This window comes from Macaca fascicularis, chromosome 18 (assembly GCF_037993035.2).
Source record: "Macaca fascicularis isolate 582-1 chromosome 18, T2T-MFA8v1.1".
Lineage (NCBI taxonomy): Eukaryota > Metazoa > Chordata > Mammalia > Primates > Cercopithecidae > Macaca > Macaca fascicularis.
Genome location: NC_088392.1, coordinates 34,709,042 through 34,722,621, shown reverse-complemented (window position 1 = coordinate 34,722,621; position 13,580 = coordinate 34,709,042).

The window sequence follows — 13,580 nt, the reverse complement described above, 5'->3', positions numbered from 1 at the left end:
TATTTCGTGGATCTCTTTGCTAGCCTTATTTCTGTGGAATCTGAGAAAAGATATTACGGATCCCTTTGAAGACTATAGGGCCAAAGGAAATATCCTCCGATAACAAAGAGAAAGAAGCTTTCTGAGAAACTTCTTTGTGTTCTGTGAAATCATCTCACAGAGTTACAGCTTTCCCCTCAAGAAGCCTTTCGCTAAGACAGTTCTTGTGGAATTGGCAAAGTGATATTTGGAAGCGCATAGAGGGCTATGGTGAATAAGGAAATATCCTCAGATGAAATCTGGAAAGAAGATTTCTGAGAAACTGCTTAGAGTTCTGTTAATTCATCTCATAGAGTTACACCTGTATTTCTTGGATCACTTTCCTAGCCTTATTTCTGTGGAATCTGAGAACAGATATTTCGGATCCCTTTGAAAACTATAGGGCCAAAGCAAATATCCTCCGATAACAAAGAGAAAGAAGCTTTCTGAGAAACTTCTTCGTGTTCTGTGAAATCATCTCACAGAGTTACAGGTTTCCCCTCAAGAAGCCTTTTCCTAAGACTGTTCCTGTGGAATTGGCAAAGTGATATTTGGAAGCCCATAGAGGGCTATGGTGAAAAAGGAAATATCCTCAGATGAAATATGGAAAGAAGCTTTCTGAGAAACTGCTTAGTGTTTTGTTAATTCATCTCACAGAGTTACATTTGTATTTGGTGGATCTCTTTGCTAGCCTTATTTCTGTGGAATCTGAGAACATATATTTCGGATCCCTTTGAAGACTATAGTGCCAGAGGAAATAAACTCCGATAACAAAGAGAAGGAAGCTTTCTGAGAAACTTCTTTGTGTTCTTTGAAATCATCTCACAGAGTTACAGCTTTCTCCTCAAGAAGCATTTCGCTAAGACAGTTCTTCTTGAATTGGCAGTGTGATATTTGGAAGGGCATAGAGGGCTATGGTGAAAAAGGAAATATCCTCAGATGAAATCTGGAAAGAAGCTTTCTGAGAAACTGCTTAGTGTTCTTTTAATTCATCTCACCGAGTTACATCTGTATTTCGTGGATCTCTTTGCTAGCCTTATTTCTGTGGAATCTGAGAACAGATATTTCGGATCCCTTTGAAGACTATAGGGCCAAAGGAAATATCCTCCGATAAAAAAGAGAAAGAAGCGTTCTGAGACACTTCTTTGTGTTCTGTGAAATCATTTCACAGAGTTACAGCTTTCCCCTCAAGAAGCCTTTCGCTAAGACAGTTCTTGTTCAATTCGCAAAGTGATATTTGGAAGCCGATAGAGGGCTATGGTGAAAAAGGAAATATCCTCAGATGAAATCTGGAAAGAAGCTTTCTGAGAAACTGCTTAGTGTTTTGATAATTCATCTCACAGAGTTACATCTGTATTTCGTGGATCTCTTTGCTAGCCTTATTTTTGTGGAATCTGAGAACAGATATTTCGGATCCCTTTGAAGACTATAGGGCCAAAGGAAATATCCTCCGATAACAAAGAGAAAGAAGCTTTCTGAGAAACTTCTTTGTGTTCTGTGAAATCATCTCACAGAGTTACAGCTTTCCCCTCAAGAACACTTTCGTTAAGACAGTTCTTGTGGAATTGGCAAAATGATATTTGGAAGCGCATAGAGGGCTATGTTTAAAAAATTAAATATTCTCAGATGAAATATGGAAAGAAGCTTTCTGAGAAACTGCTTAGCGTTCTGTGAATTCACCTCAGAGAGTTACATCTGTATTTCGTGGATCTCCTTGCTATCCTTATTTCTGTGGAATCTGAGAACTGATATTTCGGATCCCTTTGAAGACTCTAGGCCCAAAGGAAATGTCCTCCGATAACAACGAGAAAGAAGCTTTCTGAGAAACTTCTTTGTTTTCGGTGAAATCATCTCACAGAGTTACAGCTTTCCCCTCAAGAAGCCTTTCGCTAACACAGTTTTTGTGGCATTGGCAAAGTGATATTTGGAAGCCCATAGAGGGCTATGGTGAAAAAGGAAATATCCTCAGATGAAATCTGGAAAGAAGCTTTCTGAGAAACTGCTTAGTGTTCTGTTAATTCATCTCACAGAGTTACATCTGTATTTCGTGGATCTCTTTGCTAGCCTTGTTTCTGTGGAATCTGTGAACAGATATTTCGGATCCCTTTGAAGAGTATAGGGCCAAAGGAAATATCCTCCGATAAGAAAGAGAAAGAAGCTTTCTGAGAAACTTCTTTGTGTTCTGTGAAGTCATCTAACAGAGTTACCGCTTTCCCCTCAAGAAGCCTGTCGCTAAGACAGTTCTTGTGGAATTGGCAAAGTGATATTTGGAAGCGCATAGAGGGGTATTGTGAAAAAGGAAATATCCTGAGATGAAATCTGGAAAGAAGTTTCTGAGAAACTGCTTAGTGTTCGGTTAATTCGTCTCACAGAGTTACATCTGTATTTCGTGGATCTCTTTGCTAGCCTTATTTCTGTGGAATCTGAGAACAGATATTTCGGATCCCTTTGAAGACTATAGGGCCAAAGGAAATATCCTCCGATAACAAAGAGAAAGAAGGTTTATGAGAAACTTCTTTGTGTTCTGTGAAATCATCTCACAGAGTTACAGCTTTCCCCTCAAGAAGCCTTTCGCTAAGACAGTTATTGTGTAATTGGTAAAGTGATATTTGGAAGCGCATAGAGGGCTATGGTGAAAAAGGAAATATCCTCAGATGAAAACTGGAAAGAAGCTTTCTGAGAAACTGCTTAGTGTAATGTTAATTCATCTCACAGAGTTACATCTGTATTTCGTGGATCTCTTTGCTAGCCTTATTTCTGTGGAATCTGAGAACAGATATTTCGGATCCCTTTGAAGACTATAGGGCCAAAGTAAATATCCTCCGAAACAAAGAGAAAGAAGCTTTCTGAGAAACTTCTTTGTGTTCTGTGAAATCATCTCACAGAGTTACAGCTTTCACTTAAGAATACTTTCGCTAAGACAGTTCTTGTGGAATTGGCAAAATCATATTTGGAAGCGCATAGAGGGCTATGGTGAAAAAGGAAATATCCTCAGATGAAATATGGAAAGAAGCTTTCTGAGAAATTGCTTAGGGCTCTTTGAATTCACCTCAGAGAGTTACATCTGTTTCGTGGATCTCTTTGCTAGCCTTGTTTCTGTGGAATATGAGAACAGATACTTCGGATCCCTTTGAAGACTCTAGGGCCAAAGGAAATATCCTCCGATAACAAAGAGAAAGAAGCTTTCTGAGAAACTTCTTTGTGTTCTGTGAAATCATCTCACAGAGTTACAACTTTCCCCTCAAGAAGACTTTCGCTAAGACAGTTCTTGTGGATTTGGAAAAGTGATATTTGGAAGCCCTTAGAGGGCTATGTTGAAAAAGGAAATATCCTCAGATGAAATCTGGTAAGAAGCTTTCTGAGAAACAGCTTAGAGTTTTGTTAATTCATCTCACAGAGTTACATCTGTATTTCGTGGATCTCTTTGCTAGCCTTATTTTTGTGGAATCTGAGAACAGATATTTCGGATCCCTTTGAAGACTATAGGGCCAAAGGAAATATCCTCCGATAACAAAGAGACAGAAGCTTTCTGAGAAACTTCTTTGTGTTCTGTGAAATCATCTCACAGAGTTACAGCTTTCCCCTCAAGAAAATTTTTGGTAAGACAGTTCTTGTGGAATTGGCAAAATGATATTTGGAAGCGCATTGAGGGCTATGTTCAAAAAATTAAATATTCTCAGATGAAATATGGAAAGAAGCTTTCTGAGAAACTGCTTAGTGTTCTGTGAATTCACCTCAGAGAGTTACATCTGTATTTCGTGGATCTCTTTGCTATCCTTATTTCTGTGAAATATGAGAACAGATATTTCGGATCTCTTTGAAGACTATATTGCCAAATTAAATAATCTCCGATAACAAAGAGAAAGAACCTTTCTGAGAAACTTCCTTGTGTTCTGTGAAATCATCTCACAGAGTTCCAGCTTTCCCCTCAAGAAGCCTTTCGCTAACAGTTCTTGAAGAATAGGCAAAGTGATATTTGGAAGCCCATAGAGGGCTATGGTCAAAAAGGAAATATCCTCCGATGAAATCTGGAAAGAAGCTTTCTGAGAAAGTGCTTAATGTTCTGTTAATTCATCTCACAGTGTTACATCTGTATTTCGTGGATCTCTTTGCTAGCCTTATTTCTGTGGAATCTGAGAACAGATATTTCGGATCCCTTTGAAGACTATAGGGCCAAAGGATATAAACTCCGATAACAACGAGAAAGAAGCTTTCTGAGAAACTTCTTTGTGTTCTGTGAAATCATCTCACAGAGTTACAGCTTTCCCCTCAAGAAGCCTTTCGCTAAGACAGTTCTTGTGGAATTGGCAAAGTGATATTTGGAAGCGCATAGAGGGCTATGGTGAAAAAGTAAATATCCTCAGATGAAATCTGGAAAGAAGATTTCTGAGAAACTGCTTAGAGTTCTGTTAATTCATCTCATAGAGTTACACATGTATTTCGTGGATATCTTTGCTAGCCTTATTTCTGTGGAATCTGAGAACAGATATTTCGGATCCCTTTGAAAACTATAGGGCCAAAGCAAATATCCTCTGATAACAAAGAGAAAGAAGCTTTCTGGGAAACTTCTTTGTGTTCTGTGAAATCATCTCACAGAGTTACCGCTTTCCCCTCAAGAAGCCTTTTGCTAAGACAGTTCCTGTGGAATTGGCAAAGTGATATTTGGAAGCCCATAGAGGGCTATGGTGAAAAAGGAAATATCCTCAGATGAAATCTGGAAAGAAGCTTTCTGAGAAACTGCTTAGTGTTTTGTTAATTCATCTCACAGATTTTCATCTGTATTTCGTGGATCTCTTTGCTACCCTTATTTTTGTGGAATCTGAGAACATATATTTCGGATCCCTTTGAATACTATAGTGCCAAAGGAAATAAACTCCGATAACAAAGAGACAGAAGCTTTCTGAGAAACTTCTCTGTGTTCTTTGAAATCATCTCACAGAGTTACAGCTTTCGCCTCAAGAAGCATTTTGCTAAGACAGTTCTTGTTGAATTGGCAGAGTGATATTTGGAAGCGCCTAGAGGGCTATGGTGAAAAAGGAAATATCCTCAGATGAAATCTGGAAAGAAGATTTCTGAGAAACTGCTTAGTGTTCTGTCAATTCATCTCACAGTGTTACATCTGTATTTCGTGGATCTCTTTGATAGCCTTATATCTGTGGAATCTGAGAACAGATATTTCCGATCCTTTTGAAGACTATAGGGCCAAAGGAAATATCCTCCGATAACAAAGAGAAAGAAGCTTTCTGAGAAACTCCTTTGTGTTCTGTGAAATCATCTCACAGAGTTACAGCTTTCCCCTCAAGAAGACTTTCGCTAAGACACTTCTTGTGGAATTGGCAAAGTGATATTTCGAAGCCCATAGAGGGCTACGGGGAAAAGGAAATATCCTCAGATGAAATCTGGAAAGAAGCTTTCTGAGAAACTGCTTAGTGTTCTCTTAATTCATCTCAGAGAGTTACATCTGTATTTCGTGGATCTCTTTACTAGCCTTATTTCTGTGGAATCTGAGAACAGATATTACTGATCCCTTTGAAGACTATAGGGCCAAAGGAAATATCCTCCGATAACAAACTGAAAGAAGCTTTTTGAGAAACTTCTTAGTGTTCTGTGAAATCATCTCAGAGTTACAGCTTTTCTCTAAAGAAGCCGTTCGCTAAGACAGTTCATGTGGAATTGGCAAAGTGATATTTGGAAGCCCATAGGGGGCTATGGTGGAAAAGGAAATATCCTCAGATGAAATCTGGAAAGAAGCTTTCTGAGAAACTGCTTAGAGTTCTGTTAATTCATCTCACAGAGTTACATTTGTAATTCGTGGATCTCTTTGCTAGCCTTATTTCTGTGGAATCAGAGAACAGATACTTCGGATCCCTTTGAAGACTCTGAGGCCAAAGGAAATATCCTCCGATAACAAAGAGAAAGAAGCTTTCTGAGAAACTTCTTTGTGTTCTGTGAAATCATCTCCCAGAGTTACAGCTTTCCCCTCAAAAAGCCTTTCGCTAAGACAGTTCTTGTTGAATTGGCAGAGTGATATTTGGAAGCCCATAGAGGGCTATGGGGAAAAGGAAATATCCTCAGATGAAATCTGGAAATAAGCTTTCTGAGAAACTGCTTAGTGTTCTGTTAATTCATCTCACAGAGTTACATCTGTATTTCGTGGATCTCTTTGCTAGCCTTATCTCTGTGGAATCTGAGAACAGATATTTCGGATCCCTTAGAAGACTATAGGGCCAAAGGAAATATCCTCCGATAACAAAGAGACAGAAGCTTTCTGAGAAACTTCTTTGTGTTCTGTGAAATCATCTCACAGAGTTACAGCTTTCCTCTCAGGAACCCTTACGCTAAGACAGTTGTTGTGGAATTGGCAAAGTGATATTTGGAAGCGCATAGAGGGCTACGATGAAAAAGGAAATATCCTCAGATGAAATCTGGAAAGAAGCTTTCTGAGAAACTGCTTAGTGTTCTGTTAATTCATCTCACAGAGTTACATCTGTATTTCGTGGATCTCTTTGCTAGTATTGTTTCTGTGGGATCTGAGAACAGATACTTCGGATCCCTTTGAAGACTCTAGGGCCAAAGGAAATAGTCTCCGATAACAAAGAGAAAGAAGCTTTCTGAGAAACTTCTTTGTGTTCTGTGAAATCATCTCACAGAGTTACAGCTTTCCCCTCAAGAATCCTTTCGCTAAGACAGTTCTTGTGGAATTGGCAAAGAGATATATGGAAGCCCATAGAGGGCTATGGTTAAAAAGGAAATATCCTCAGATGAAATCTGGAAAGAAGCTTTCTGAGCATCTGCTTAGTATTTTGTTAATTAATTCATCTCACAGTTACATCAGTATTTCGTGGATCTCTTTGCTAGCCTTATTTCTGTGGAATCTGAGAACAGATATTTCGGATCCCTTAGAAAAGTATAGGGCCAAAGGAAATATCCTCCGATGACAAAGAGAAAGAATCTTTCTGAGAAACTTCTTTGTGTTCTGTGAAATCATCTTACAGAGTTACAGCTTTCCCCTCAAGAAGCCTTTCGCTAAGACAGTTCTTGTGGAATTGGCAAAGTGATATTTGGAAGCCCATAGAGTGCTGTGGTGAAAAAGGAAATATCCTCAGTTGAAATCTCGAAAGAAACTTTCTGAGAAACTGCTTAGTGTTCTGTTAATTCATCTCACAGAGTTACATCTGTATTTCGTGGATCTCTTGGCTAGCCTTATTTCTGTGGAATCTGACAACAGATATTTCGGATCCTTTGAAGACTATAGGGCTAAAGGAAATATCCTCCGATGACAAAGAGAAAGAAGCTTTCTGAGAAACTTCTTTGTGTTCTGTGAAATCATCACACAGAGTTACAGCTTTCCTCTCAAGAAGCCTTTCGCTAAGACAGTTCTTGTGGAATAGGCAAAGTGATATTTGGAAGCGCATAGAGGGCTTTGTTTAAAAAAAGAAATATCCTCCGATGAAATCTGGAAAGAAGCGTTCTGAGAAACTACTTAGTGTTCTGTTAATTCATCTCACAGAGTTACATCTGTATTTCGTGGATCTCTTTGCTAGCTTTATTTCTCTGGAATCTGATAACAGATATTTCTGATCCCTTTGAAGACTATAGGGCCAAAGTAAGTATCCTCCGATAACAAACAGAAAGGTTTATGAGAAACTTCTTTGTGTTCTCTGAAATCATCTCACAGAGTTACAGCTTTCCCCTCAAGAAACCTTTCGCTAAGACAGTTCTTGTGGAATTGGCAAAGTGATATTTGGCAGCCCCTAGAGGGCTGTGGTGAAAAAGGAAATATCCTCAGTTGAAATCTCCAAAGAAACTTTCTGAGAAACTGCTTGGTGTTCTGTTAATTCATCTCACAGAGTTACATCTGTATTTCGTGGATCTCTTTGCTAGCCTTATTTCTGTGGAATCTGAGAACAGATATTTCGGATCTCTTAGAAGACTATAGGGCCAAAGGAAATATCCTCTGATAACAAAGAGAAAGAATCTTTCTGAGAAACTTCTTTGTGTTCTGTGAAATCATCTTACAGAGTTACAGCTTTCCCCTCAAGAATCCTTTCGCTAAGACAGTTCTTGAGGAATTGGCAAAGTGATATTTGGAAGCCCTTAGAGGGCTATGGTGAAAAAGGAATTATCCTCAGATGAAATCTGGAAAGAAGCGTTCTGAGAAACTGCTTAGTGTTCTGTTAATTCATCTCACAGAGATACATCTGTATTTCTTGGATATCTTTGCTAGCCTTATTTCTGTGGAATCTGAGAACAGATATTTCGGATCCTTTGAAGACTATAGGGCCAAAGGAAATATCCTCCGATAACAAAGAGAAAGAAGCTTTTTGAGAAACTTCTTTGTGTTCTGTGAAATCAACGCACAGAGTTACAGTTTTCCCCTCAAGAAACCTTTCGCTAAGACAGTTCTTGTGGAATTGACAAAGTGATATTTGGATGCCCATAGAGGGCTATGGTGAAAAAGGAAATATCCTCAGATGAAATCTGGAAAGAAGCTTTCTGAGAAACTGCTTAGTGTTCTGTTAATTCATCTCACAGAGTTACATCTGTATTTCGTGGATGTCTTTGCTAGCCTTATTTCTGTGAAATCTGAGAACAGATATTACGGATCCCTTAGAAGACTATAGGGCCAAAGGAAATATCCTCTGATAACAAAGAGAAAGAAGCTTTCTGAGAAACTTCTTTGTGTTCTCTGAAATCGTCTTACAGAGTTCCAGCTTTCCCCTCAATAAGCCTTTCGCTAAGACAGTTCTTGTGGAATTGGCAAAGTGATATTTGGAAGCCCCTAGAGGGCTATAGTGAAAAAGCAAGTATCCTCAGATGAAATCTGGAAAGAAGCTTTCTGAGAAACTGCTTAGTGTTCTGTTAATTCATCTCACAGAGTTACATCTGTATTTCGTGGATCTCTTTGCTGGCCTTATTTCTGTGGAATCTGAGAACAGATATTTCGGATCCCTTGGAAGACTATAGGGCCAAAGGAAATATCCTCCGATAACAAAGAGAAAGAAGCTTTCTGAGAAACTTCTTTGTGTTCTGTGAAATCATCTCACAGAGTTACAGCTTTCCTCTCAAGAAGCCTTTCGCTAAGACAGTTCTTGTGGAATTGGCAAAGTGATATTTGGAAGCCCATAGAGGGCAATGGTTAAAAAGGAAATATCCTCAGAAAAATCTGGAAAGAAGCTTTCTGAGAAACTGCTTAGTGTTCTGTTAATTCATCTCACAGAGTTACATCTGTATTTCGTGGATCTCTTTGCTAGCCTTGTTTCTATGGAATCTGAGAACAGATATTTCGGATCCCTTAGAAGACTATAGGGCCAAAGGATATATCCTCAGATAACAAAGAGAAAGAATCTTTCTGAGAAACTTCTTTGTGTTCTTGAACTCATCTCATAGATTTACAGCTTTCCCCTCAAGAAGCCTTTCGCTAAGACAGTTCTTGTGGAATTGGCAAAGTGATATTTGGAAGCCCATAGAGGGCTATGGTGAAAAAGGAAATATCCTCAGATGAAATCTGGAAAGAAGGTTTCTGAGAAACTGCTTTGAGTTCTGTTAATTCATCTCACAGAGTTACATCTGTATTTCGTGGTTCTCTTTGCTAGCCTTATTTCTTTGGAATCTGAGAACAGATATTACGGATCAATTAGAAGAGTATAGGGCCAAAGGAAATATCCTCTGATAACAAAGAGAAAGAAGCTTTCTGAGAAACTTCTTTGTGTTCTGTGAAATCATCTTACAGAGTTCCAGCTTTCCCCTCAAGAAGCCTTTCGCTAAGACAGTTCTTGTGGAATTGGCAAAGTGATATTTGGAAGCCCATAAAGGGCTATGGTGAAAAAGGAAGTATCCTCAGATGAAATCTGGAAAGAAGCTTTCTGAGAAACTGCTTAGTGTTCTGTTAATTCATCTCACAGAGTTACATCTGTATTTCCTGTATCTCTTTGCTATCCGTATTTCTGTGGTATCTGAGAACAGATATTTCGGATCCCTTTGAAGACAATAGGGTCAAAGGAAATATCCTCCGATAACAAAGAGAAAGAAGCTTTCTGAGAAACGTCTTTGTGTTCTGTGAAATCATCTCACAGAGTTCCAGCTTTCCCCTCAAGAAGCCTTTCGCTAAGACAGTTCTTGTGGAATTGGCAAAGTGATATTTGGAAGCCCATAGAGGGCTACGGTGATAAAGGAAATATCCTCAGATGAAATCTGGAAAGAAGCTTTCTGAGAAACTGCTTAGTGTTCTGTTAATTCATCTCACAGAGTTACATCTGTATTTCCTGGATCTCTTTGCTAGCCTTATTTCTGTGGAATCTGAGAACAGATATTTCGGATCACTTTGAAGACTTTAGGGCCAAAGGAAATATCCTCCGATAACAAAGAGAAAGAAGCTTTCTGGAAACTTCTTTGTGTTCTGTGAAATCATCTCACAGAGTTACAGCTTTCCCCTCAAGAAGCCTTTAGCTAAGACAGTTCTTGTGGAATTGGCAAAGTGATACTTGGAAGCCCATAGAGGGCTGTGGTGAAAAAGGAAATATCCTGAGATGAAATCTGGAAAGAAGTTTTCTGAGAAACTGCTTAGTGTTCTGTTAATTCATCTCACAGTGTTACATCTGTATGTCGTGGATCTCTTTGCTAGCCTTATTTCTGTGAATCTGAGAACAGATATTTAGGATCCCTTTGAAGACTTTAGGGCCAAAGGAAATATCCTCCGATAACAAAGAGAAAGAAGCTTTCTGAGAAACTTCCTTGTGTTCTGTGAAATCATCTCACAGAGTTACAGCTTTCCCCTCAAGAAGCCTTTCGCTAAGACAGTTCTTGCGGAATTGAAAAAGTGATATTTGGAAGCGCATAGAGGGCTATGTTTAAAAAAAGAAATATCCTCAGATGAAATCTGGAAAGAAGCTTTCTGAGAAACTACTTAGTGTTCTGTTAATTCATCTCACAGAGTTACATCTGTATTTCGTGGATCTCTTTGCTAGCCTTATTTCTGTGGAATCTGAGAACAGATATTTCGGATCCCTTTGAAGACTTTAGACCAAAGGAAATATCCTCCGATAACAAAGAGAAAGAAGCTTTCTGAGAAACTTCCTTGTGTTCTGTGAAATCATCTCACAGAGTTAAAGCTTTCCCCTCAAGAAGCCTTTCGCTAAGACAGTTCTTGTGGAATTGAAAAAGTGATATTTGGAAGCGCATAGAGGGCTATGTTTAAAAAAAGAAATATCCTCAGATGAAATCTGGAAAGAAGCTTTCTGAGAAACTGCTTAGTGTTGTGTTAATTCATCTCACAGAGTTACATCTGTATATCGTGGATGTCTTGGCTCTCCTTATTTCTGTGGAATCTAAGAACAAATATTTCGGATCCCTTTGAAGACTATAGGGCCAAAGGAAATATCCTCCGATAACAAAGAGAAAGAAGGTTTATGAGAAACTTCTTTGTGTTCTGTGAAATCATCTCACAGAGTTACAGTTTCCCCTCAAGAAGCCTTTCGCTAAGACAGTTCTTGTGGAATTTGCAAAGTGATATTTGGAAGCCCATAGAGGGCTATGGTGATAAAGGAAATATCCTCAGTAAAATCTGGAAAGAAGCTTTCTGAAAAACTGCTTAGTGTTCTGTTAATTCTTCTCACAGAGTTACATCTGTATTTCGTGGATCTCTTTGCTAGCCTTGTTTCTGTGGAATCTGAGAAGAGATATTTCAGATCCCTTAGAAGACTATAGGGCCAATGGAAATGTCGTCCGATAACAAAGAGAAAGAAGCTTTCTGAGAACCTTCTTGGTGTTCTGTGAACTCATCTCACAGAGTTCCAGCTTTCCCCTCATGAAGCCTTTCGCTAAGGCAGTTATTGAGGAATAGGCAAAATGATATTTGGAAGCCCTTAGAGGGCTATGGTGAAAAAGGAAATATCCTCAGATGAAATCTGAAAAGAATCTTTCTGAGAAACTGCTTAGTGTTCTCTTAATTCATCTCACAGAGTTACATCTGTATTTCGTGAATGTCTTTGCTAGCCTTATTTCTGTGGAATTTGAGAACAGATATTACGGATCCCTTAGAAGACTATAGGGTCAAAGGAAATATCCTCCGATAACAAAGAGAAATAATCTTTCTGAGAAACATCTTTGTGTTCTGTGAAATCATCTCACAGACTTACAGCTTTCCCCTCAAGAAGCCTTTCGCTAAGACAGTTCTTGTGGAATTGGCAAAGTGATATTTGGAAGCGCATAGAGGGCTACGGTGATAAAGGAAATATCCTCAGATGAAATCTGGAAAGAAGCTTTCTGAGAAACTGCTTAGTGTTCTGTTAATTCATCTCACAGAGTTACATCTGTATTTCGTGGATCTCTTTGCAAGCCTTATTTCTGTGGAATATGAGAACAGATATTTCGGATCCTTTGAAGACTATAGGGCCAAAGGAAATATCCTCCGATAACAAAGAGAAAGAAGCTTTCTGAGAAACTTCTTTGTGTTCTGTGAAATCATCTCACAGAGTTACAGCTTTCCCCTCAAGAAGCCTTTCGCTAAGACAGTTCTTGTGGAATTGGCAAAGTGATATTTGGAAGCGCATAGAGGGCTATGTTTAAAAAAAGAAATATCCTCAGATGAAATCTGGAAAGAAGCTTTCTGAGAAACTACTTAGTGTTCTGTTAATTCATCTCACAGAGTTACATCTGTATTTCATGGATCTCTTTGCTAGCCTTATTTCTGTGGAATCTGAGAACAGATATTTCGGATCCTTTGAAGAGTATAGGGCCAAAGGAAATATCCTCCGATAACAAAGAGAAAGAAGGTTTATGAGAAACTTCTTTGTGTTCTGTGAAATCATCTCACAGAGTTACAGTTTCCCCTCAAGAAGCCTTTCGCTAAGACAGTTCTTGTGGAATTTGCAAAGTGATATTTGGAAGCCCATAGAGGGCTATGGTGATAAAGGAAATATCCTCAGTAAAATCTGGAAAGAAGCTTTCTGAAAAACTGCTTAGTGTTCTGTTAATTCTTCTCACAGAGTTACATCTGTATTTCGTGGATCTCTTTGCTAGCCTTGTTTCTGTGGAATCTGAGAAGAGATATTTCAGATCCCTTAGAAGACTATAGGGCCAATGGAAATGTCGTCCGATAACAAAGAGAAAGAAGCTTTCTGAGAACCTTCTTGGTGTTCTGTGAACTCATCTCACAGAGTTCCAGCTTTCCCCTCATGAAGCCTTTCGCTAAGGCAGTTATTGAGGAATAGGCAAAATGATATTTGGAAGCCCATAGAGGGCTATGGTGAAAAAGGAAATATCCTCAGATGAAATCTGAAAAGAATCTTTCTGAGAAACTGCTTAGTGTTCTCTTAATTCATCTCACAGTGTTACATCTGTATTTCGTGAATGTCTTTGCTAGCCTTATTTCTGTGGAATTTGAGAACAGATATTACGGATCCCTTAGAAGACTATAGGGTCAAAGGAAATATCCTCCGATAACAAAGAGAAATAATCTTTCTGAGAAACATCTTTGTGTTCTGTGAAATCATCTCACAGACTTACAGCTTTCCCCTCAAGAAGCCTTTCGCTAAGACAGTTCTTGTGGAATTGGCAAAGTG